Here is a 26,594-nt window from a genome sequence, read left to right on the forward strand (position 1 = left end):
CTGGGGTCACAGGATCAAACTCATCCCAGATAACAGTTTCAAGACCTGTCTCCGTTACCCTCGCTGGATCTATCCCATCAGAGTCCAGACCTGCCCGAATCTGAGTGATTTTGTCATACAGATACTGAACAAAATCCTCGGCTCTTCCCTCCAAGGGGTCCTCCCGCGCTTCCTGGTGGAGCAGGGAGTGGGTCACCCTAAACAGGGTGGCCGGGCGATTATCTGATGACGCAATAAGAGCAGTAAAATGAGTACATTTTGCTGCTTTTATCGCCACTAGGTAACTCCTAATATGAGTTCTTACCAGTGTTCGGTCAGATTCAGAAAGACTAGCCCTCCAACAGCTCTCTAGGTGACTTTTCCGGCGCTTCACCTCCCTCAGCTCCTCGGTGAACCAAGGAGCCAGGCGAGATCGGCGCCGGGTCAGAGGCCGCAAAGGCACGACTCGATCCAGGGCTCCAGCAGCCGCCCTATCCCAGGCGGCCACTAGGTCCCCAGATGAGGCGTGAGCCAGAACCTCCGGGATTGGCCCAAGCTCCATCTGGAACCTATCAGGTTCCATCAGGCGCCTGGGGCGGTACCATCTTACCGGTTCCGCCTCCCTGCAGCGGGGTGCCGCGGTTCGAAGGTCAAGGTGAAGGAGCGAGTGATCTGACCATGACAAGGGCTCGATGACTATATCCCCTATCTCGAGATCACTCAACCACTGTCCAGAGACAAAAACCAAGTCCAGTGTGTTTCCCCCCCTGTGCGTAGGGCCATGAATTAGTTGGGTCAGGTCCATGGCCGTCATGGAAGCCATGAACTCCCAAGCCACCTCAGACGCCTCACCCACGGATGGCAGGTTGAAATCCCCCATGACCATAAGTCTGGGGGTATCAACCGCCACCGCGGCAATAACGTTGAGTAGCTCGGGCAGGGCTGCCGCCACGTGGCAGGGAGCCAGGTACGTGATCAGCAAACCCATCTGAACCCCGTGGCCCCACTTCACAAGGAGGGACTCACAACCAGCTGTCTGAGGTACAGTGGCCTCCCTCGGCCTAAGGCCTTCTCTAATAATAGCCGCTACTCCCCCGCCCCTCCCCTGTGACCTTGGCTGATGGAATGCATGGAAACCTGGTGGGCACATTTCTACCAGAGGGACCCCTCCCTCTGGGCCCAACCAGGTCTCCGTAATACCCGCCAGGTCCGCTCCCCCCTCGTAAACAAGATCACAGATGAGGGGGGCTTTATTTACTACAGACCTGGCGTTGCACAACATCAAGCGAAGGCCCGGGCCCTGAAGGTCTGTACTACCTGGAGAACGGGTGGAGCCTTGGGGGCCGGAGCACTCTACCGCTTGAAGACAGCGGGTGCGTGCTCCCTTAACATGATATGGCCCCCTGCTCCCGCCATATCTACCCCTCCCACACACAGTACCGATGGTAAAAACATAGTCTGGACCAGCTCGACCCCCTCTGGATCCCCCACCACCCCCGCCGAACGTCCTGGCTAAGCCCGACTCTCCCCCTAGTGGGTTATCCCCCAAACCCACAATCCTAATTCCAATCCCACCCCCCTCCCCCCTCCCAGAACCCCTTAAAAGTTTAAACAAGGACAATTTTAAAAAACCCCGCAGCCCCCTCTTTGCGGCATGCCACCTCTCGGGACTCCAGAGCCCGTCATCGAGGTAGGCCCTCGATAGAATGGAGGGCCAAGCCTGCGAGAGGGGGGAGTCTCGCAGACCAAGAAGCTCCGCTGCTGGGTCTTGAGGGCACGGCGGAAAGCACGGAGATCAGGGATATTCCGTATCTCTGGGGGCAGTTCATTCCAAAGGGTTGGAGCCCCCACAGAGAAGGCCCTCCCCCTGGGAGTTGCCAGTCGACATAATTTGACTGACAGTACCCTTGGTTGAGCAAGCAGAGATTGACCTTGCCTGAAACAAGCATCATCCAGTGAGAGATTGGTGGAAATCCTTTCCAGAGAAGAAGGAAAGACCAAAAGTGAAGACAGAACCCTCAGCAATGCTCCACAGTCTGCTTCAAGTGCAGAAGGAGGGGCATCAGGCTGCTGAGTGTAGGTCCAACTGACCAGCCCAGAAGACAACTCCAGGGCCCAACCAAAAGGATGCCGCCACCACAGCAGTGCCATGAACCCATCAGACCATCCTGGAAAGAGTGGAGGTCGAGTTGATCCCAAGGATGGCAAGAGAACTCTGACCAGCCCAGTTAGGAGCCCAGGGGAGAGTGATATTGACTCTAATGATGACCTGGTTAGTGATCCAATCACCCCGCGACCGTCCCTGTTGAACTGATATTCCAATCCTTGGGGCGTAAAGCCAGCTTGATGGTCCTTCTGGACTCTGGGTATATTAGGTGCTTGGTCAACTTTGTCTGGTAGAGAAGCTGGGGGTGAGACTTAGATTGTTGAAAGAGCCGGTGGCATACTGCCAATTAGATGGGGGATTCCAATGACATTCGTCATCTAGCCAATTGAAATGTGAATGGGGGCGCACACAGAGATTCTGAGTTTTATTGTAGCCCCGGGCATGGAGAAACATTTGGTGCTGGGACTAGCATGGCTACAGAAGTGGAAGCCTTACGTGAATTGGAGGAAGGGGTTGCTAAAATCTGATGGATTGAGCTTAAACTGAAGTCAGGGAGGAATCTACCAATCCTGAAGCCGAGGCAGGAGGTGGGGGCTACCATGCAAGATTGGAAGAAAGCCAATCCCTAATTCCCCACGGAGTACCAGGATTTATGAGAAATATTTGGTGAAAAGGGTTCAGATGGGTTCCCATTCCATTGACCAACAGACTGCTCCATAGAGATCCTGCTGGGTTCTATGCTAACCAAGCTAAAACTGTACTCAATCACCCCAAAGGGAACTGGAGGAGCTGTGTCTTTTTATAGATAAAAACCTAAAACGGGGGTTTATCCAATCAGCTTGACCTAGGATGGCTGCCCCAGTGCTATTTTGGGAAAAAAAGAATGGGTCCCTTTGTTAAATGGAGGATTAAATGCTGTGTGTGTGGAAGACATCTACCTACTACCACCGATGAAGGACATATTAGCTCATTTAGCCAAAAGGAACATTTTTACTAAATTGGACCGGTGAGAGGCATATTACGAAGTCAGGATTAAGAAAGGAGATGAATGGAAAACTGATTTTAATTCCTCCTTAGAGTGTTTTCAATTCAGGGTCCTCCCCTTTGGACTACAAGCCCCCCCCCCCCGCACAGTTTGCATCCAGCTGATAAATGAGGCGCGACATGAACACATGTACAAGGCCATGTTGGTCTACCTGAATGACATATTGATCTAAATGGGGACTATGGTGGAGCATGTGAAACTAGTTAGAGCAATACTCAAAAAACCTAGGGCTGCTCAGCTATATGCCAAACTTTCAAAGTGTGTGTTCCATCAGAGTAAAACTGACTATTGGGACTACCACATTTCCCATGGGGGATAGAGATGGACCTCGAGAAAGTTAAGGTGGTGCTGGAGTGGGTCCTGTCCACACCAGAAAACAACTTCAAAGCTTTTTGGGATTCACAAACTTTTACCACCAATTTATCCTGTCATTCACCCAAATAGCCCTCCCCACAACCAATCTACTAAAGATGAATGGGGAGAGGAGACTCAAACCAAGTCAGCCCCTGAAGTGGAAAATGGAGGCTTATGCAGTGGGCTAGGCGCTCCTAGTGTGGAGGCATTTCCTGTAAGTGAGCAAGACCCCTTTCAAGGTGTGAACTGACCACAAGAATCTAGAAGCCCTAAAAACGCCCCAACGGCTATCAGCCAAGCAAGTCCGGTGGGCTGAGTACTTGGTTTAATTTTACCCTCTGCCATCACCCAAGGGGGAAATTTTTTTTAGCCAATTCACTTTCCAGGATGACTCAGTACAACAGTTCTACATAGGAAATAGTAAGGCCAGTTGTTCCAGCTCGCCAACTCGCAGCTCCAGTCACCCAAGTGCAGACAAAAGGAGAACCCCCAGAGAGAGAAGGCATAGTAAACACTCTGAAGGCAGCATTAGAGGGAGGCAAGTGGTTCTAGGTGCTCAAGAACAAATGCACAATGCAAGGAGGTTTAAACTAAGTGGGGGGGGGCAAAGCTCTAGATCCCAGAAAGCTAGAGATAATAATTCTGGAGAAAAACTATGATTCCAAAACAGCTGGACATTTTGGCTTTATAAAAACGCTACACGTGATTAAGCCTCACTTTTGGTGGTCGTCACTTAAAAAGGACATTCAAAGTTACATGGCTAGCTCACCTGTTTGTGCTTTGACCAAATGGTGACAAGGGAAAACACCAGGACTCCTCCAGGCTGTGGAAGGAAATTTCTATGGACTTTATAGTGGAGCTACCAGAAAGCTCTGGAATCACCGTAATTTGGGTGATTACTGATTTATTCTCCAAACAATTGCATTTTTTTGAGAATTTTTTTTATTTTAAAACAAAAACAAAACATAAAACCATCATCTTTCCAAACAATTACAGACAGTGAGTCGAACGGTTCATATTCTCTTGTGCATAAATCCATTTCTAAAATACCAATTTATAACAGAAACTTATATCTTTTATAGAAAAAAAATCAGATATTTTATCTTTACATCAACCCCATATTTCATACTTCAATTCCATGATTTATTATCTATCCATTGATAAAACCCATATGAAATAATATTGTTTATCTTCCTGTTCTCTGATTTCAAATGTCAATTTACTCATTTCAGGTAGTAAGTAACTTCTTTCCTTTCCAATTTTTAGCAAATACGATTCTAGTCGCTCTTAAAACATTCACAATTAAATATTGCAATTCTCTGTTATTGTTCTGCCCCAGCTACGAACCCCAAAGAGCACAGCACACACAAACTCTTTACAAAGCTTATTTACTCAAAATAACTTAGTCTTTATTATTTCAAAGGCTGTTAATGAATTGTCTTAACAGCCTACCAGAATGCTAAGGTAAATCACAGTTTTACTAGAGTTGGCAGAAGGCCCAGAAGCAGTTTTGCAGACACGAAAGAGAGTGAACTAAAGTTGTTCGCTACAGCTTGTTGCAAGCAGCGTTCTTTCTTAAATAGGTTAAGGGAGTGGCCAATTAGCCCCAAGCCTTACTCTCGAGGAGACCTCCTCCTGAGGAACCACTCCTGCCTTTTGGCAGATCTGCGTGCCCATGCATTGAGAAGAGGCTCCTCTTCTTTATCCTCTTCACTTAAAGAAGCTTCTGGAGATTCTGAAGGCCCTGGCTGAATCCCTGCCTCTGGCACCACATCTTCTCCAGCCTCCTCACCGTCTGACTCAAGCGCCAGCTGCACAGGCTGCTGGTGCAGGGCCAACCAGCCTCCTCGTCATCGGAATCAGCTGCAATCCGCGCTAGCCGCTGGCGGGCCACAACAGTTATATGTTTCTGGTAAAATCCCCAATAAAAATATCTCTGGTTTAAAGTCAATATGTTTCTTTGTCAGTTTTTCCAACCACATGTGTATCTTAGTCCAATATCTTTTAGCTTCTACACATGTCCACCACATATAGTAATATGATCCTGGAGTCTGATGACACTTCCAACATTTCTCCGATTTATTCTTGAACATTCTGGCTATCCTTGTCGGGGGTAGGAGCCACCTGTAAAACATCTTATACAAATTCTCCTTATATGCTGTAGACATTGTCATTTTATAATTCTGCGACCACAATTTTTGCCATTTTTCTAAATCAATACCATGACCAAAGTTTCCCCCCACGCTATCATTGACTCTTTAACTTATTCTTCTTCCAATTCTACCTCTAACAAGTATCCATATAATTTTTTAATCACATAGTCATCATAACCCATTAAAATCTTATCTAAATTACTCATAACATTATAAAAATCTTCTTGTTTAGAATCTTCATATCTAGAACGTATTTGCCAGTAAGAAAACCAATCCATCTTGAAACCCTGTTCTTCTAATTCTAGCTTTGTTTTAAGTTTACCCTTTTCATCCATTAATTCACTATATCTAACAATTTGTTCCCTTCTGAATACTACTGAATATGAAAATGCTTGAATTGTAGATACCCAGACTGGAACTTTCAAATAATGTTGTTTTTTAATCTTCTCCCAATTCAGTTACAGAGCCTCACACATGCAGTGTCTTCTAAAATACCCCTGCATTTTTGTTCCTCTATACCATAAAAAAGCATGCCATCCCATCAACAAATCATGTCCTTCTAGATTCAATAATCTAATATTTCTTAAAGTTATCCATTCTTTAATCCACATCAGGCTTGTTGCTTGATAATAAAGTTCCCAATTAAGTAAACCAAAGCCTCCCCGCATTCTAGCATCTTGTAATAACTTTAATTTTATCCTTGCCTTCTTTCCCTGCCAAATATATTTTAACACCATTTTATTCAAATCTTCAAAAAAGTCTTTCCCCAATCTAATTGGAATTGTCTGGAACAGATATAAAATTCTAGGCAAAATATTCATCTTAATAGTTGATATCCTACCAATCAAGGAGAGCTGCAAATTTTCCCATTTCGCCAAGTCTGCCCCCATCTGTTGTTTAAGTTTATTATAGTTGTTTTCTTTAAGTGTACTACACCTTGCTGTCAAAAGTATTTAACTTTATTAGTGACCTGTATCTTTGATATCTCCATCAATAATTCTTTTTGCTTTGTCAACATATTTTTGGTCAAAATCTTCATTTTATCTTTATTAATTTTCAAACCAGCTACTTTCCCAAACTCTCCAATATTCTCTACCAGTGTATTTATTGATGTTAATGGTTCTTCAGTAATAAAGACCAGGCCATCAGCAAATGCTTGCAATTTGTATTCTTCTTTTTGAATTTTCATTCCTTTTATATCTTTTTCTTCTCTAATATTTCTATTTAAGACTTCTAATGTCAATATAAACAACAGTCGGGACAGTGGACATCCTTGTCTGGTACCTTTTTCTATCTCAATAGAATCAGTTAATTCTCCATTTATCATTACTTTTGCCGTTTGTTTGTGGTAGATAATTTCTATTGCCTGAATAAATTTTCGGCCAAAGCCCATCTGTTCCATTTGAAGCAGCATGAATCACCAATTCACATTATCAAAAGCTTTTTGTGCATCTAAAAATATGAAAGCCATCTGTTTTTCAGGATGGGCTTCATAGTATTCCAGAGTATCCAAAATTATTCTAATATTATCTCTATAATCTGTCTTTTTGGAAGGAATCCATTTTGGTCTGAGTGTATAAAGTTATTTAAATATATTTTAAGTCTTTCTGCCAGTATTGAAGCAAAAATTTTATAATCTGAATTCAGCAGGGATATAGGCCTATAGTTTTTGATTTGTTGTGGGTCTGTGTCTTCTTTATGAATCATATTACCTTTATGTAATATATGCTTCAGTCCATGATTTGGGTATTTTCTTTTTCGTCATCACTTAATTTATAACTTCTAATAATGGGAGACTTAAAGAATCTTGTAATGTCCTATAGTAGTCTACAGGCAAACCATCTGGCCCTGGTGCCTTTCCATTTTTCTGTTTCTTAATTGCTTCTGTTAACTCCATCATCATTATATTCCCCTCTAACATCTCTTCCACATCTTTGGGAATCCGAGGTAAATTTGCTTTCTGTAAATATCTTGTCACACTTTCCTCCTCTATCTTTTCTCTCTCATAAAGTCTATAATATTCCTGTATCATTTTTCCCATCTCTTTATTTGCAAATTTGCCTTGCCCCTGGTCATCAATTAACTGTGCTATTTTTCTTGACTCGCTTTCTTTTTTCAACTTGTATGTTAACCATCTTCCTGGTTTGTTTGCATTCTCAAAATAGTTTTGTTTAGTACTTCTAATTTTTTGGGCTAATTCTTCTTTCTCCAGTAAGTCCATGTTATGCTTTATAGTATCCATTTTCACTTTAACTTCTTTTTTATGTGGGCAATTCTGGAGTTCCTTTTCAAATCTCTTATAATCATCTTCCAATAATTTATGTGTTTGTCTTTTCTTCAAAGTTTCTCTTCTTTGTGTAGTCCATTATTAAACCTCTTGCATAGGCCTTCATCGTGTCCCAAAGATTTTGTATTGATGTGCCTTCTTTCTTATTCTTGAAGAAAAAAGCCAGCTCCCTTTCCATTTTCTGTACAAAATCTTTCTCTTTTAAAATCATATTATTTAAAGTCCATCTGAATCTTCTTTTCCATCCTTTCCAAGTAGCTATCACAGGATTGTGATATGCCCATAGGTTTGTTTCTATATCTATTTGTTCTATATTCAAAGTCAATTCCATTGTTGTCCATATCATAGCTAGTCTAGACCAAGAGCCTTGGTAGTACAGGGGTTTAAGGCACCCTGTTATTAAGCTGGTTATTAAGACCAGCTGCCTGCAATTACTGCAGGGTTCGAATCTCGCCAAGGCTCAAGGTTGACTCAGCCTTCCATCCTTTCTAAGGTAGGTAAATTGAGGACCCAGTTGTGGGGGCAATAAGCTGACTTTGTATAAATATACAAAAGGATGAAGGCTATTGCTGAGCACATTGTAAGCCGCCCTGAGTCTTCGGAGAAGGGCAGCATATAAATCAAATTTAAAAAAAAAAAAAAGATGAGTGTCTGTCTGAATAAAAAGTGTATTGTCTATTTTTTCCATTTCTATCTCTCTATGCATCTTTTAAATTTATTTCCTCTGTCATCTTAAAAAAGGACTTCGGTAGAATTTTTCTACTATTTCTTGCTGTTTTATGTGTTTTATAGTCCAAATTTCCATCCACAACACCATTAAAATCACCCATCATACATATGTTGTCATTTTCTAATTCAATTATCTTCATATGTAGTTTTCTATAAAAGTCACTTTGATCGTTGTTTGGAGCATATATTGCTACTAAAAGGATTTTCATATTATTGTCTGTTATCTCCACCATCAAAATTCTACCTTCTTCATCTGCATATATTTGCTCAGCTGGAATTGTATTTCTAATATATAAAACCACTCCTCTTTTTTTACATTGTGGCAATGATATAAAATTTTTTCCAAGTTTAGGTTGTATCAATAATTGTTCATATTTTTTTTTAATATCTACTTCTTGTATCTATCTGTTCCTCAGATAGCTGGATGTGAGTCCCTCCTTGTGAAGTGGGGTCGGGGGATTCAGATGGGCCTACTGATTGCGTACCTGGCTCCCTGCCACGTAACAGCGGTCCTGCCTGAGCTGCTCGACATTATAGCCGGGGTGGCGGTGGAAACCCCCAGACTTATTGTTATGGGGGATTTTAACCTGCCATCTGCTGGTGAGATGTCGGAGACGGCTCGGGAGTTCATGGCTTCCATGACGGCCATGGACCTGACCCAGGTAGTTCAAGGCCCCACCCACTTGGGGAATCACACTCTGGACTTGATTTTTGTCTCTGATCAGTGGCTGAATGATCTAAGAATAGGGGATATAGACATCAAGCCCTTGTCATGGTCTGATCATTCTCTCCTTCACATGGACTTTCAAGTCACTTCCACCCACCGCAGGGAGACGGAACCAACAAAATGGTTCCGTCCCAGGCGCCTGATGGACCCCGAAAGGTTCCTGATGGAGCTTGGGCCATTTCCTGAGACTCTGGCTCACGACTCGACTGAGGACCTGGTGGTCGCCTGGGACAGGGCGGCTACTGGGGCCTTGGACCGCGTCGTGCCTTTGCGGCCTCTGACCCGATGCCAATCTCGTCTAGCTCCTTGGTTTTCCGAGGAGCTGAGAGAGATGAAGTGTCGGAAAAGACGCCTGGAGAGCGATTGGAAGACAAGCCGATCTGAATCTGACCGAACACAGGTGAGATCTTATATTAAGACCTACCTAGTGGCGATAAGAGCGGCGAAGTCTAGCTACTTCTCCACTCTTATTGCATCTGCAGAGAACCGCCCAGCTGCGCTGTTTAGGGTGACCCGCTCCCTACTTCAGGTGGGGGTACGGGAAGATCCCTTAAAGGGTCGAGCTGAGGATTTTGTACAATTCCTGCATGATAAAGTCGCTCAGATTCGGGAAGGCCTGGACTCCGATTGGGTAGATCCAGGGGAGGAGACGGGGGCAGGTCTTGAGAGCATTATCTGGGAAGAGTTTGACTCTGTGGCTCCTGAGGACGTGGACAGGATTCTGGGCAAGCTTAACGCTGCCACATGTTTATTGGACCGGTGTCCCTCCTGGTTGGTACTGGCCTCCCGGGAGGTTACACGAGGCTGGCTCCAGGGGATTATAAATGCTTCTCTGAGTGAGGGTGTCTTTCCCGCCGCCTTGAAAGAGGCGGTTGTGAAGCCCCTCCTCAAGAAGCCTTCCCTGGACCCGGCTATATTATCAAATTATCGTCCAGTCTCCAATCTTCGCTTTGTTGCGAAGGTTGTTGAGAGTGCGGTGGCGCGACAACTACCCCGATACCTGGATGAAGTTGTCTATCTGGATCCGTTCCAGTCGGGCTTCAGGTCACGATACAGCACAGAAACGGCATTGGTCGCATTGGTGGATGATCTCTGGAGGGCTCGGGACAGAGGTTGCTCCTCTATCCTGGTCCTATTAGATCTCTCAGCAGCTTTTGATACCATCGACCATGGTATTTTACTGCACCGGCTGGAGGGGTTAGGAATAGGGGGCACCGTGCTTCGGTGGTTCTCCTCCTTCCTCTCTGACCGTTCACAGTTTGTGTTGGCAGGGGGGCAGAGGTCGACCTCGAGGCACCTTATTTGTGGGGTGCCGCAAGAGTCAGTCCTCTCACCCCTTCTGTTCAACATTTATGTAAAACCGCTAGGTGAGATCATCCGTGGTTTTGGGGTGAGTGTTCATCAGTATGCTGATGACACACAGCTATACATCTCCACCCCAGACCACCCCAATGATGCCCTTGCTGTGATGTCCCGTTGCCTGGAGGCCGTGCAGATCTGGATGGGGAGAAACAAGCTCAGACTCAACCCCTCCAAGACCGAGTGGCTGTGGCTTCCGGCGTCCCGGTATAGTTAGCTGGTACCATCACTGACAATAGGGGATGAGATCTTGCTCCCCACAGAGAGGGCCCGCAACTTGGGTGTCCTCCTGGATTCACGGTTATCTTTAGAAGATCATTTGACGGCCGTGGCCAGGGGTGCCTTTTATCAGGTTCGCCTGATCCGCCAGCTGCGTCCCTTTCTGGATCGGGACGCCTTGCGCACGGTCACTCATGCCCTAGTCACCTCCCGTATGGACTACTGTAATGCTCTCTACATGGGGCTCCCCTTGAAAAGCACCCGGAGGCTCCAACTGGTCCAGAACGTAGCCACGTGGGTGATTATGGGTGCAGCTCGTTACGCCCATGTAACACCTCTCCTACGCGAGCTGCACTGGCTCCCGGTGGTCTTCCGGGTACGATTCAAGGTGTTAGTTATCACCTTTAAAGCGCTCCATGGCTTAGGACCTGGGTACCTACGAGACCGTCTTTTGCCACCAATAGCCTCCCACCGACCAGTTCGTTCTCACAGGGAGGGACTACTCAGGGTACCGTCAGTCAAATTATGTCGACTGGCGACTCCCAGGGGGAGGGCCTTCTCTGTGGGGGCTCCAACCCTTTGGAATGAACTGCCCCCGGAGATACGGAATATCCCTGATCTCCGTGCTTTCCGCCGTGCCCTCAAGACCCTGATGTTCCAACAGGCAGGGCTAAACATGCAAACATGTGAATGATTTTTTAAATGTTATCTAATTCTGGGTTTTATTTAATTGACCAAACTAAGTAATAATTTTAATTAGCAATTTTATGATGTTTGTGTGTCTATATTTTTCTTGACTGTACACCGCCTTGAGTCCTACGGGAGAAAGGCGGTATAGAAATATAATAAATAAATAAATAAATTGTAGACAGATTATATCAAATTTTAGTTTCTCTAATTTATGAAAGACCTTTCTTTTAATGGCTGAGTTAAGTCCATTTATATTTATTGAAATTAATTTCCTTTCTTCCATGTTCATACTTTATATGTAGGTTTTGCTGCTCTAGTTGATCTAACTTCCTGTTGTTCCGTATATTCCACAATACCTCCTACTGCGCCTTCTACTGCTTCAATCATTGCCAACTCTTCTCGGAATTCTACTGGCACAACTTTTGTTTGGGTTTCCATTTCCATTTCCTTCTCTTTCAAAAAATGTTCATAAAATGCTTTCGCTTTATCAATTGTATTCAATCTATATCTTTGAAGTTGCCACGTTAAGACTAACCCTTCTGGTACTAGCCATCTATAGTTCACGCCTTTTTGAAGTAGTATTTTGGTCAGAAATTGATATTCTCTTCTCCTCTCTCTCACTTTTCTTGGTATTTGTTTCAAAACCACAATTTCTTTCTCCTTATACTTCAAGGTTTTTTCTCTGGCAATCTGAAGTATTTGTGCTTTAGTTGATTTCTTAGTAAATCTTATGTTTACTTCTCGTAGTAAGTTATTACACATTGCATATCTGGTATACACTCAATATAACTCGTCCACGTCCTCCATCATCTTCTTCTTGGTGATTTCTAGTGCTTCAGCCAGTATTCCTATCATAATTCCAGCCAAATTCTCTCCCTTCTTCCACATTTTGAAATGAGATAGAATTCTGATCTATCCATCTCCCATCCAATCAGTCTACTCCTATCTCGCTCAACTGCTCCCAATCTTGTATCCATATCTTTGATTTTTTTCTCCTTTTGCTCTTCCTTTTTCTTAAGCTTTTGCAATCTCTCTTCATATTTCAGCATCACTTGCTGAATGTTTGCCACTTTTTTATCTGTCTTGTGTAGTTGTTGATCTGTCTTAAGCAGTTGTTGTTCCATCCTTTGGACTGTTTGAAGAATCATTTGCATTGTCATATCTTTCTCTTTCTCACTTCCTCTTTCTCCTGCTGAAACATGGTCTGGATTGATCACTGTCCTCCAGATGGTGACGAGAAGGCGTGGTAGCAGAGGATCCCACTGTCCCTACTTTTCTGCTCATTCTTTCCAGTAATCAGCCAAAACCAAGGTCAGGCCAAAGCCAGGCCAAAAAAAACCTCCAAAACAATCAGAAGTTAAAAAAAAAGGAAAAAAGCGAAGAAAAGGAAAGAAAAGAAAAAGGAAAGAAATGGAACAATTCTTCAGGTTCTTCAAGACCCTAATCCACTTTTATGGGCCAAAAGAATAAAAAAAAAAGAAGTTTAAAAAAAGGAAAAAAGAAGAAAGGAAAAAAGAAAGCCCCCCCAAAAAAGACCAAAAAATAAAAACTCAAAACTCAAAAATAAAAAATCAATCTTCAGGTTCTTGGTCGCCTTAATCCAATTCAGTTATGTAAAAGAGGAAAAAAAAGTCCATTGAACATATCTATGCAGTAAAGATGTACAGAGAGTTATCACTTAACCAAGGCAGGAAAGAATAATAAAAATCAAAAGAGGTTCCAATTTCTTCTACAATGTTTCCGGACTCCTACTTCTTATAGATCCACAAGGAGCACCTAGGTAAACAATACAAATAGTTCCAACTTCCTCAGATGCTCTCACAACAATCTTATCAGCCAGTAGGTTCAGAGTCCTTGGGTTAATCTTCTCAACTTGTTACTTGTATCAAAACAAATAACAAAGTTTCTTTTCCAACAGATGGCAGTATTACACACTCTCCTCTCCTTTCTGCAGCTTATGATTGCAAACTTCCTTGTCAGTAAAATAGTAATTTTAAAGTTTAAACTTTACTGTAAAAGCATAAAAAGAAAGAAAACAAAAAGAGGAAAAAAATGCAATCCCAAAGAAAAATTATTTTAAAAGGAAAAGGCACAAAGGTTTGCCAATGTTAGCCTCTTAGTTTGTCAATCTTTTTCAATCCAGTCTCGATCCTTAGTAAAACTGAGTTTTAAAGTCTACCAAATTAGATAGTTTGGGGGGAAAAAAAACAAGTCCTAATTAAATTCGCTACTTAGTTTCTTTTAATCTTCAATTCTCTTATCATTTCACAGCAGGGTGTTCTTTGTATAGTTAAAGTTAAGCTCTCTCACCGCATTGGCTCATTGTCTTTCAAATTCTCTCCTGGAGCTGTCACAGCTTCAGCAGCCAGAATGGCTGCCACCCCGCTGTGAGAAAAAGGGCTTCTCCTGGATCAGCCAGGGACTTTGCGATATCCTTGGGATCGTCAGGATGTGCCCTCCACTATCACAGTCAAAACAAGACTATGACGTCCAAAAAGGTCCGTCTAGCAGCGGGGCTATCAGCAGCGATCCTGGAGCACCAGAATCCTCTGACTGTCCTGAAGTGACGTCAGCTTCCTCCCCTCCAAACAATTCTATTTTGTGTCCTGGTAAAAAGTCTCTTCTGCTCGCACCTTAGCCAAGCTGTTCATTCATCACATCTATAGACAACACAGCACTCCACAACGAATAATTTCTCACCGCAGAGTGCAATTTACCATCAAATTTTGGCAGGAATTTTTAAAGCTTAGGACATCACAATGGCTCAATTCCATTCATCATCCTCAAACGAATGGAAGTTGTGAGCGTACTAATGGGGTGCTAGAACAGTACCTGAGGTGCTACATAAATTACCAGCAGGACAGTTGGACAGACCTCTTGCCATTTGCTGAGGTAGCCTATAATAACTCTGTACATAGCAGCACTAGATTCATTCCTTTCAAAGTGGCCAGGATAGGACTTTGGGACCATGCCTGAGCTGCCCAGATCACCCCCCCCACATCTTGTCCCTAAAAGACTTTGTTGCCCAATTTCAAGACACATGTCCTCTTGTCAGGAAATCATTGGGAGGACGCAAGAGAGACTTAGAAAAAACATGCAGACAAAAAAATGAACAAAGCCCAAAGATTTAAAATAGGAGACTGGGTCCATCTATCAACCAAATACCTACAATCCAGGCAGCCTTCTAGAAAGTGTAACCCAAGTACATTGCCGCTTTCCCCATCAAGAGAATAATCAACCCAGTAATAGTTGAGCTTGAACTGTCGAAGTCCCTTAGGCTCATTCACCTGATTTTCTATTGTAGCCTACTGAAACAGGAAACTCAACCCCCACTACGCCCAATACCCCCTCCCCCAAACCACTTATGGTCAAAGGGGAACAACATTTTGAAATTAAGAACATTTTAGATTACCGTAGACACTGAGGAAAACCTCAGTACTTGGTAGCTTGGAAGGACTTCCCTCCTTCTGAATGAGTGGACCTTAAACACATTAAAGCAGTCAAACCTGTCAAATGTTTCCACAACCAGTATCATGATAAACTGAAATAGCACCATACTCTAACTATATTTCCATCTTGTTTCCTTTATATGTTGTGTCTTTCTGTTTGTTTGCCAGAACTAATGTCCCTCTCAAGGGGGATAGCATATCAAAATCACCAGCTTCTGCTTGGTGCCTTGCCAGCATTCTGTCATCAGAGGGAGAGGGGAACAAATAGGCAATTTGTTGTATACCTTTATTTGGGGAATTGGGAGGGGGAAAATTGACAGTTGAGGAAGAACAGAGTCATTTGCAATCTGGTTCATACTGGAGCATTGCCATATTCAATGTTTGTCCTGAGTGTTGAAATTCACCAGCCCAAACATCTTGGAGCAGCTTGGGTATGCTGCGGACCACCAAAATTTTCTCGTGGACCACCAGTGGTCTGTGGACCACCAGTTGGTGACTTCTGCCATGGATGATTTGGTTTCCATAGATCCTACCTCTGACCCCACTCCCAGGGAAGTGAGGTTAAATTTTCCCAGTACCATAAACCTGGAAAACTCAGCTGCCAACCTTGCAGTATGGACTAGAAGCTTGGACAGGGAGGCTGGTACAAGAGCAGAAGTGTCAGGGTATTGATTAATCCCATGTTTGGCTCTGGGACAATCACCCTGATTTAATTAGAGGAGATGGATTGTGGCTTCTCCAAGTTGCAATATTCTGAAATAAAACCCGAAGAAAGTATTCTCTAATAAAACTCATTTATTTGTTATAAAGAAAATAAAATATCTCACTAACTAAGAAAAGTAATTGTTACATTTTGAATAAAAGTTCGTGCCGGCTGCTTCTCAGCAGTCGGACCTTTGGCAAGAGAACAAAGGAAAAAGTGTGAAGGAATGTGGGTGGATGGACATGCGTAGTAGCTTTTGATAACAATTCTTGGCAAGGTACGGAAAGTCTGATAGTCCAGAAATGATGAGCTCAGCTGGTAAATAAAAAAACGCAGTGACATTCCCCTTCTTTGCCAGTTGCGCGAAACATCAGTACATCATCAAATAAGGCACATCTTCTTTCGCAGATACTCGTGTTGAGCTGCTGGGAGTGGTTTGTTGAGGATGTCAGCAGTTTAATCATGTGTAGATACATATTGCATTTTAACAAAACCTTTTTTCACTAAATGTTTTATATTTTGATAACGGATGTCAATGTGTCTGGACCTAGAACCTGTGAAATGTGATTCAGAAATATAAACCACCGATTCATTGTCTTCCATCACGGTGATCGGTCGGATCGGGTGCGTCCAGATATCTGTGACTAAAGCATCAAACCAAGTTAGAGAATTACATGCATCTGAAACACAAGCATATTCAGCTTCAGTAGATGAACAAAAAACAAAATTCTGTTTACGTACTTGCCAATAAACAGGACATCCATTTAAGAACATCATATAACCTGAAGTACTTTTACGTGATTTCTTATCACTTGTCCAATCAGAATCTGCATAACAACATAATTCTGCATAATCAGTATGTGTTGGTTCTAACAATAATTTCATGTGTTTAGTGTATTTTAGGTATCTCAATAATTTCTTAATACATGTCCAATGAAACTGTTTTGCTTTATCTATGTGTCGAGATAAGAGATTAACACTAAGTGCAATGTCGGGTCTGGTCCAACTACTAATGTACAATAGTGACCCAATGACTGAACGATAAAGTGTTTGATCTTCGAACTCAGGACTTGCTTCTTGTGTCAAGTTGTGAAAATCTGTTTGCATGGGTGTCTTTGTTGTGTTAGCATCCTTCATGTTGCAATGATGCAAAATTTGTTCAATTTTATCTTCTTGTGAAAGACTAAACCCCTTCTGTGTTTTTTCAATCTGAACACCTAAATAAGTGCTAATATGACCTAATGATTTCAATATGAAGTATTTCTGCAAAGCTTTGGCAAAAATCTCACTCATTTGCTTATTTGGATCAATATAAACAATATCATCAACATAAACAAGAACCATATCATATGCATTGTTAGATCTTTTTGTGAACACGCACTCATCAGTTTCGGACTTAATAAAGCCCATTGAATTTAGTTTGTCAGTAAGACTTAAGTACCACATTAAACCAGATTGTTTCAGACCATAAAGACTTTTGTTTAGAAACCAGGTATCCCCTTCTTGCTGTCGGAATCCTGGAGGACTTCTCACTTAGATCTCTTCATCTAGGTCTGCATGTAGATAAGCCGTGTCAACATCGAATTGAAAAACTTCTAAACCAAGGATAGTTGCAGTTGCTAAAGCAATTTTTACACTCTCAGTTCTGACTGTCGGTGAGTAGGTATTTGTGTAGTCCTCAGGATAACGTTGAGCGAAACCTTGAGCTACGAGTCTGGCCTTGTACAATGACTCACCATTGGTTTCTTTTTGATTCTGTAGACCCATCGAGTGCCAATGACCTTTTTGTTTGCTGGAGGTTTTGCAGGTGTAAACACTTTAAGTTTCTTTAGACTGTCCATTTCAACCTGCATTGCTTCATACCATTTGTCTTGCTCTGAATCAGGAAGATGTTTGATTTGCGAGAACGTATCAGGTGGAAGTGTAACATTGCAAATCAAAGGCAAGGGTGCTTTTGTCAGTTGCCAAGAATATTGTTGTGGAGAGATCCCTTTTGGAGAGATCTCTTGGAACGTCTTGGAACAACAGTCCATTCTTCTTCTGCTTCGTCCTCGTCCTCACTTTCGTCGCTAGCGTCAGCATCCGCGGCTTGCGAAGACGGAACATCGGGTTGAGAAGAACTAGTGGAATCTTGATCATCAATCTGCATGGCATCAGCAGTATCATCTCTAGGAAAATAAACTCCAGGATCATTGGAATGAATCCTGGACCAGTCAATATCTTCCTCAAAATTAGCAGATTGGGAAATCACAATTACATGTTTAGAGTCAATGAATTTGCTCCATTTTGAGTTATCATCAATGTCCATAAATCTCAGTCTCTTTGCTGTTGGACCTCCTTTTCTTCTTTGAGCTAAGGGAATGTTCACCATAGCATATGAACCAAAAATATGGATGTTTTTAAGATCGGGCTTTTAGCCATACAACATGAAGAAAGGAGTCTGATTTGTTACACTGCTCCAAGTACGGTTGACAATGTAATTTGCATATTTTATAGCTTCACCCCAGTATATCTTACCAAGGTTGACGTCTTCTAGGAGACAACGCATCATGGTTTGCAGGATCCCTTGTCTTCGTTCTGCGACTCCATTGTGAGCCGGTGTGTAAGGGGCCGACGTCTCATGAATAATTCCATTCTTACGCATCCAGTCCTGGAAACGCTGAGACATGAATTCGGCACCACAATCACTCTGGATTCTGGCGATGCGAACTTGGTGTTGGGTAGAAACAAGGGCTGCAAAGTCTTTAAAGATCTGAAAGGTCTCAGATTTTTCTTTCATAGGATATACATATCCATATCTAGAGTAATTATCAACAATTGTTAGAAAATATTTTCTACTACCAAATGATGGCGGGAAAGGACCAACTATGTCAGTGTGAACCAAATCAAAAATGCATGTTGACAGGTGTGTAGCATGTTTGGGAATGGCTGCTGCTTTGAATTTGGCCTTTTTGCAGACAGCACAATCCAAAAACACCTTACACCCCTTTAGATCCAAACCTTTTGCGAACTCCGGCATCTTCCTAAGAACACGGAAACTGGCATGCCCCAATCTTCTATGCCATTTGTGGATACACCTAGAATGCAAAGGTTTACCTGTTAGTGAATTCTCAACATTAACATTTTTATGCGGAACCTCAGGCTTGCTCTGAGCAACCTGTTTACCAATTCTCTTTTCATTGGCTTTAGGAGCCTTAGGGGTAGCAACAGGATCTCTCACTGAAGCATCTCTCTCTGGGCCTGTGCTCTCCCTTTTTGAGTTTGTATACTTGCCTGTGTTTGCGGTTTAGGCTTTGGCTTTAAGTAATAAACATCACCAATTAATATGGTTCCAGCAACAATATCTCCATCTTTAACTATGTAACTTGCATTTTCAAGGTGGTAAACCTGGAATTTTAACATTCTAGACAAGTGACACTGACTAAGCAAATTACTGGTTGCTGTTGGTATGTAATAAACATCAGGAATGAATGCATCGAGCTCTTCAACATAAACAGTTCCTTTTCCTTTGACCTGACAAGGATGATTTGAAAAAGAATAAAGTTCACGTAGTTCAGGCTCAGGCTCGTGCATTTCTGTGAAAAGTTCCTTTCTGTAGGTAACATGCAATGCTGCACCACTGTCCAAAGTCCACAGGAGTCGTCTGTCGTACTCTGGTTGAGGTTGTGGATCATTGGTTAAAGCCAGTGTGGCGAGTGGAGTTTGTGGATCATGCCGGGGACCACAATGACCTTGTCTTCTGCCTCTGCCTCTGCCTCTGGAATCTGCTCCTCTGGGCTGGTATGTGACGGGAGCATGTCCCACACGATTGCAGGTGTCGCACCTTGGCATCCTTGGAGCGTAGGTCCTTCTTCGGAAGGGGTGCCTAGCTGGAGCTTTTGATGTGGGTGGTCCTCTCAAATGTGGCGTGGCCAACATGAATGCCTCTTCCTCAATTAAAAGTCTACAGACATTGTCCACTGTGTGTTGAGCAATAGGGACTTGGTTAATTTTTGTAACAGCATCTTTCCATTCATAATTCAAAGAGTTAATAATGATGCTGATCATTTGAATATCTTCAATGTTATGGCCTCTTTCTCTCAATTCTGTTCTCAGACCTTTCAGTTTGGTCAAATGTCCTCCAATTTGTTCACCAGGTTTCAATCTCGAACCATGGAGTTCAGACATGAGTAAACATGAAGATTCAATTGAGACAGGCCTGTAGCAATTTTCCAATTCAGCCCAAATTTGTCGGGCTGTTGTATTTGGTGGAAAAGTGACCTGCAGTTCAGTATCCATGGACATCAATAATGTTGTGCGAGCCCTTATCTCTAAATCTCTTATTGCAAAAGTCCAAGGCTGAGCAGGAGGGTTAAAAATCATGCAGTGAGTGCCTTCTCTAAGAAGCAATAGTGTAATCTCACTGACCTAGGCTTTATAATTGTGTCCTGACATTTTTAGTTTTGACTCACCAGTTAGTGGAGAGACAGAAAATGCCTGGTAAGGAGCCTGCATTTGGTATGCTGGCTGTGCTGGCAGAAATGCCTGTGGTATTTGCTGTGCCTGTTGTGGACCTAAAAATGGTCTTGGTTGTGCCATTGGAGGTGGACCAGGAGCTGGCCCTATTTGCACTTGTGGCTGTGGCACATATGCAGGCATTTGTAGCTGCTGTGGCTGTTGCAGTGGAATCTGCTGTATTCCAGCTGCCATTTGTGCTTGAGCTGCAATATTAGCATGACCTGCTGGAGATGCAGTCATTTGCCTTTGCTGCATTAAGCATGGTTGTGTTCCATCTAAAAAGACACCAGCACCACCAGGGGGTGTTGGAGTTTGGGCCCATGGAAACACTTGTGGCATTTCAACTTCCTGTAGTAAATTACTTTCGCCAGCAGATGGTGCTGCACCTTTAGCTTCGGGCAGCCCAGTTACAAGAAATGACTGCGTGGCAGGTTTATGTGTAACTTGATCAGGGAGACTTTCATGTGACGTATGCACTGCTCTCTGTTTTAATTGGCCTGACACAGAATCCACCAGGGGGTGTGTCTTTGGCTCTGAGGAAGAAGACAAGATGGCGCTTTTTGAAAATCTTAAGTCACGGGGCTCTGCCTTTTCTTGTTCCAGCATAAACAAATCCCTCTTAAATCGAAACAGTTCATTTTCATAATATTTTACATGCTCACGGTAGGATTTGATGGCCATCTCACGCTGGGTGATCTCAGAGTTTTGAGGAGGATAGTAAATTACCTCTCTCTCTATGCGGGAGTGAAAAAACTTTGCCGTTTGTGGAAAATCTGGCTCTGCATCAAGCGTTACAAATTCAGAAGGTTCTGGGGAGACAGTTTGAGAGCTTGCATAATTAGAAGGGGGAATTACTGACCTCAGTCGTAGTGCTTCGCCTTCAAAAGCAGCTCTTCTGTTATTTTCCTCCTGAAGCCTTTGTAGAATTCTTTTCGCTTCTTCATTAGTGAGAGCAGAGATACCTATATCTTCGGCAAAATGCATTCTGTATTTGTTTTACTTCTTCTTCAGCATCTTCCGGAGTCGAATGATACACACCTCCTTTGCCATTGTCATGAGAGGACAATGGAGCTTGGCGGCCTGACCATGGACTGGAATTTTCCCTATGTTTGTAACATCGGTGGTCCCCCTACCCTTGGACTTTGGCTCCCCTGATGATTATATGTATTCGGTGTCAGAACTCCTCGCCCTGTGAGATTCTCCCCTCTTGCAGGTTTGGCCCTCCACATTATCGAGGGCCTATCTTGATGACGGACTTTGGAGTCCAGAGAGATGGCATGGAGCAAGGAAGAATTTGTGGGGTTTTCTAGGGAAATTTTTTAAAGATTTTAAGGGGTTCTGGGAGGGGGGTTTGTAATGATCTTTCTAGAGAAATTGGGAAGAAGACTTTGGGGTTGGGGGGGGGGAAATCCACCAGGGTCAGAGCCGAGCCCGGCACAGGGTAACGATTCGGGGGGTGCTGGTCGAGGGATTGGGAAAGGGATGGGGGAGGATACCTCTGAGGTCTGTACCATCAGCACGGTAGATGGGAGGGGCAGATATGGTGGGAGCAGGGAACCATATCATGTGTTGGGGGCTCGCACTCGCTGTCTGAGAGCAATTGCTTGCCCCGGTCCCCACGGCTCCTCTCGGAGACTAGGTGGCTTAGACACTCAGGATCTGGGCCTTCGGCTGATGTTATGCAACGCTAGGTCCGTGGTAAATAAGGCCCCCCTCATTCACGATCTTATACAAGAGGGAGGAGCGGACCTGGCGGGTATTACGGAGACTTGGTTGGGTCCGGAGGGCGGTGTCCCTCTGGTTGAAATGTGCCCACCAGGCTTCAGAGCATACTATCAGCCGAGGGCCCAGGGGAGGGGAGGGGGGTGGCGATTATTATTAACGAGGATCTGGGTCCGAGGGAGACCACTGTGCCTCAGATAGCCGGATGTGAGTCCCTCTTTGTGAGGTGGGGTCGTGGGGTTCAGATGGGCTTGTTGCTTACGTACCTGGCTCTCTGCCGCGTGGCAACAGCCCTACCTGAGCTACTCGACGTGATAGCCACGGTGGCAGTAAATACACCCAGGCTCTTAGTCATGGGTGATTTCAACTTGCCATCCGTAAGTGAAACATCTGAGGTGGCTCAGGAATTCATGGCTTCCATGATGGCCATGGACCTGACCCAATTAGTTCATGGCCCTACTCACAGGGGAGGTCACACTCTGGACTTGATTTTTGTCTCTGGCCAGAGGTTGAGTGTCTTGTTATAGGGGATATAGATATGGAACCCTTGTCATGGACTGACCACTTGCTCCTTCGCCTTGATCTTCGAACCGCTTCCCCTCGCCGCAGGGAGGCGGACCCAATTAGATGGATCCACCCCAGGCGCCTGATGGATCCTGATAGGTTCCAGATGGAGCTTGGGCCATTTCCTGAGGATCTAGCACATGACTCGGCCGAGGACCTGGTAGCCGCCTGGGATCGGGCGGCTGGTGGGGCCTTGGACCGAGTCGTGCCTTTGCGGCCTCTGATCCGGTGCCGATCCCGGGCGGCTCCTTGGTTCACGGAGGAGCTGAGGGAAATGAAGCGCCGGAAAAGACACCTGGAGAGCAGTTGGAGGGCCAGTCTCGCTGAATCTGATCGAACACTGGTAAGGTCGCATATTAAGGCCTACCTAGTGGCGATAAAGACGGCAAAGTTTAATTACCTTTCTGCCTCTATTGCATCATCAGGGAATCGTCTGGCCACCCTGTTCAGGGTAACCCGCTCCCTGCTCCATCCGGGAGTGCGGGAGGATCCCTTGGAAGGCAGGGCGGAGGATTTCGGACAATACCTGTATGACAAAATCGCCCAGATCTGGGGGGATTTGGACTGTGACTGGGTAGATCAGGGCAGGGTGACGAGGAATAGACTTGAGAATGTTATCTGGGAGGAGTTTGATGCTGTGACTCCCGATGATGTGGACAGGATTTTGGGGAGACTTAATGTGGCCACATGTTTACTGGACCCGTGTCCCTCCTGGTTGGTACTGGCTTCCCGGGAGGTTACACGAGGCTGGCTCCAGGGTGTTATCAACGCTTCGTTGAGTGAGGGTTACTTCCTTACCGCCTTGAAAGAGGCGGTGGTGAGGCCTCTCCTCAAGAAGCCGTCCCTGGATCCGGCAATATTGGCCAACTACCGTCCTGTCTCCAACCTTTGCTTCATGGCGAAGGTTGTTGAGAGTGTGGTCGCGCGACAGTTTCCGCAATTCCTGGAGGAAACATCCTATCTAGATCCGTTCCAGTTGGGTTTCAGGTCTGGGCACAGCACAGAAACTGCATTGGTCACGTTGGTTGATGATCTCTGGAGGGCTCGGGACAGGGGTTGCTCCTCTGTTCTGGTCCTGTTAGACCTCTCAGCGGCTTTTGATACCATCGACCATGGTATCATGCTGCACCGGCTGGAAGAGTTGGGGGTGGGAGGCACCGTGTTATGGTGGTTCTCCTCCTTTCTCTCCGACTGGTCGCAGTTTGTGTTGGCAGGGGGGCAGAGGCCAACCCCGAGGCCTCATTTGTGGAGTGCCGCAGGGATCGGTCCTCTCGCCCCTTCTGTTCAACATTTATGTGAAGCCGCTGGGTGAGATCATCCGTGGCTTTGGGGTGAGATACCACCAGTACGCTGATGACACCCAGCTGTACATCTCCACCCCAGGCCACCCCAACGATGCCCTTGAAGTGATGTCCCAGTGCCTGGAGGCTGTGCGGATCTGGATGGGGAGAAACAGGCTCAAGCTCAACCCTTCCAAGACTGAGTGGCTGTGGCTCCCGGCATCCCGATATAGTCAGTTGACTCCATCACTGACTATTGGGGGCGAGTCGTTGGCCCCCACAGAGAGGGCTCACAATCTGGGAGTCCTCCTGGATATGCAGCTGTCCTTGGAGGAACATCTGACGGCTGTAACCAGGGGGACCTTTTGTCAGGTTCTCCTGATTCGCCAGTTGCGGCCCTTTCTTGATCGGGATTCCCTGTGCACAGTCACTCATGCCCTCGTCACCTCTCGCCTTGACTACTGCAACGCTCTCTACATGGGGCTCCCCTTGAGGAGCACCCGGAGGATCCAGCTGGTCCAGAACGCAGCGGCGCTGGTAGTGACGGGAGCAGCATGGCGCTCCCATGTAACACCGCTCCTGCGTGAGCTGCACTGGCTCCCGGTGGTCTTCCGGGTGCGCTTCAAGGTGTTGGTTATCACCTTTAAAGCGCTCCATGGCATAGGGCCTAGCTATCTTCGAGACCGCCTGCTGCCACCGACGACCTCCCATCGACCCGTGCGCTCCCACAGAGAGGGCCTCCTCGGGGTGCCATCAGCCAAACAGTGCAGGCTGGTGACCCCCAGGGGGAGGGCCTTCTCTGTGGGGGCACCTACCCTCTGGAATCAGCTGCCCCCAGAGATAAGGAGGATCCAAGACCTCAGTGCCTTCCGCCGTGCCCTTAAAACCCATTTTTTTAAGCAAGCCGGGCTGGCTTAAGAAGAAATTTTAAAAGGTTTTAATTGGTTGTGAGTTTTAATTGGGCCAAATTTATATATCTTTTAATTGTTTTTTAATATTTGTACTGCATGTTTTTTAATTTTGGCTGTACCCGCCCTGAGTCCTCAGGGAGAAGGGTGGTATCGAAATTTAATAATAAATAAATAAATAAATAAATAAATAAATAAATAAATAAATAAATCTTAGCAAAAATAATTAGCGTACCTCAATAGCTAAAAACTAATTGCCTATGCGCTCTTATCAGAAATAACAAAGAAGGAAAAAAGCCATAAATCAACCATCCGTCTGCTACCAGATGTCAGGGTATTGATTAATCCCATGTTTGGCTCTGGAACAATCACCCTGATTTAATTAGAGGAGATGGATCGTGGCTTCTCCAAGTTGCAATATTCTGAAATAAAACCCGAAGAAAGTATTCTCTAATAAAACTCATTTATTTGTTATAAAGAAAATAAAATATCTCACTAACTAAGAAAAGTAATTGTTACATTTTGAATAAAAGCAGTCGGACCTTTGGCAAGAGAACAAAGGAAAAAGTGTGAAGGAATGTGGGTGGATGGACATGCGTAGTAGCTTTTGATAACAATTCTTGGCAAGGTACAGAAAGTCTGATAGTCCAGAAATGATGAGCTCAGCTGGTAAATAAAAGAACGCAGTGACAAGAAGTTCCAACCGATTCTTGTAGCCCACATTAACAAAAAGGGTTTCACAATTGGGAACTTGATGAGTGACACCCATGTTAGGAACAAGAAATTTTGTAATGACAACAGCCACACCACTTCCTCTACTCTGAAGTCTAAGCTAGTGCCACATTTGCTACCTGGCCTGGCACATTTCTTCCTTTGGTCTCAGCCAGGTCTTGATGATAGATTGCCAGATCAACCTCAGTGCTAAGCAAATTAACATAAGGTGAGCCTATCAGGCCCAAGCCCAAAGACAAAATAATGAAATTTAATGAAATCTATTTTTTTATTTATACCTAATGGATAGAATCTTGTTAAACTAAAGCTATGGTCCAGGGATGGCTAAACTTTTTGCTGTTGTGTGCCAAAAGCGGGGGGAGCACAGGAGGGTCACGCGCATGCCCACATCCATAATTCAATGAGCCCCACGCATGCACGCGCAACCCCCTGCATTGCCCCCACGTTTGGCAAGCAATGGCCTGGTAGGCCCGTTTTTCACCTTCCCCAGGCGCCAGAGGCTTTCTAGGAGCCTGGGGAGGGCAAAAACGGCCTTTCCCACCCCCACCCCCGGAGGCCCTCCAGAGGCCGGAAACTGCCTATTTGCTGGCTTCTGGTGGGACCAGAAGGCCCGTTTTTTGCTCTCCCCAGGCTCCAGAGGCTTTCTAGGAGCCTGGGGAAGGCGAAAACGGCCTTTCCCAACCCCTGGAGACCCTCCAGAGGCTGAAAATGGATCATTTTCCAACTTTCGGTGGGGCCCGAAGGCCCGAAAAACAGCTGGCCGGTGCGCGCATGTGTGCTGGAGCTAAGCTAGGGCAATGCTCGTGTGCCCACTGATATGTCTCCACGTGCCACCTGTGGCACGCGTGCCATAGGTTTGCCATCATGGCTATAGTCTTCTACTAATTACTTCCTAAGAGATTATAGGGTGTAGCTACCCTGAACCTCTGCCCCCACTCCTTTCATCCCGTTCAGAATTGTGCAGTCTCTTAATTTAAGCTTCTCTCCTTCCAGGGAAAGATCTGTGCTACTAGAAGTCCATTACTTCTTCAAGTGCACATTCCATCACAAGCCTTATTACACATCGATCTGGCATTTAAAAACAGCAGCC

At 44.8% G+C, this 26,594-nt stretch overlaps 1 protein-coding gene across 30 annotated transcripts in view; it reads left to right on the top strand.

Moving 5' to 3' along the window:
* The window catches only part of NRCAM (neuronal cell adhesion molecule), a 363,078-nt gene that overhangs the window by 91,195 nt on the left and 245,289 nt on the right, over positions 1-26,594 (top strand). The gene's annotated exons all lie outside the window — the stretch shown is intronic.

The sequence above is a fragment of the Pantherophis guttatus genome, chromosome 7 (assembly GCF_059756535.1).
Source record: "Pantherophis guttatus breed Tessera chromosome 7, ASM5975653v1, whole genome shotgun sequence".
NCBI classification, from domain to species: domain Eukaryota; kingdom Metazoa; phylum Chordata; class Lepidosauria; order Squamata; family Colubridae; genus Pantherophis; species Pantherophis guttatus.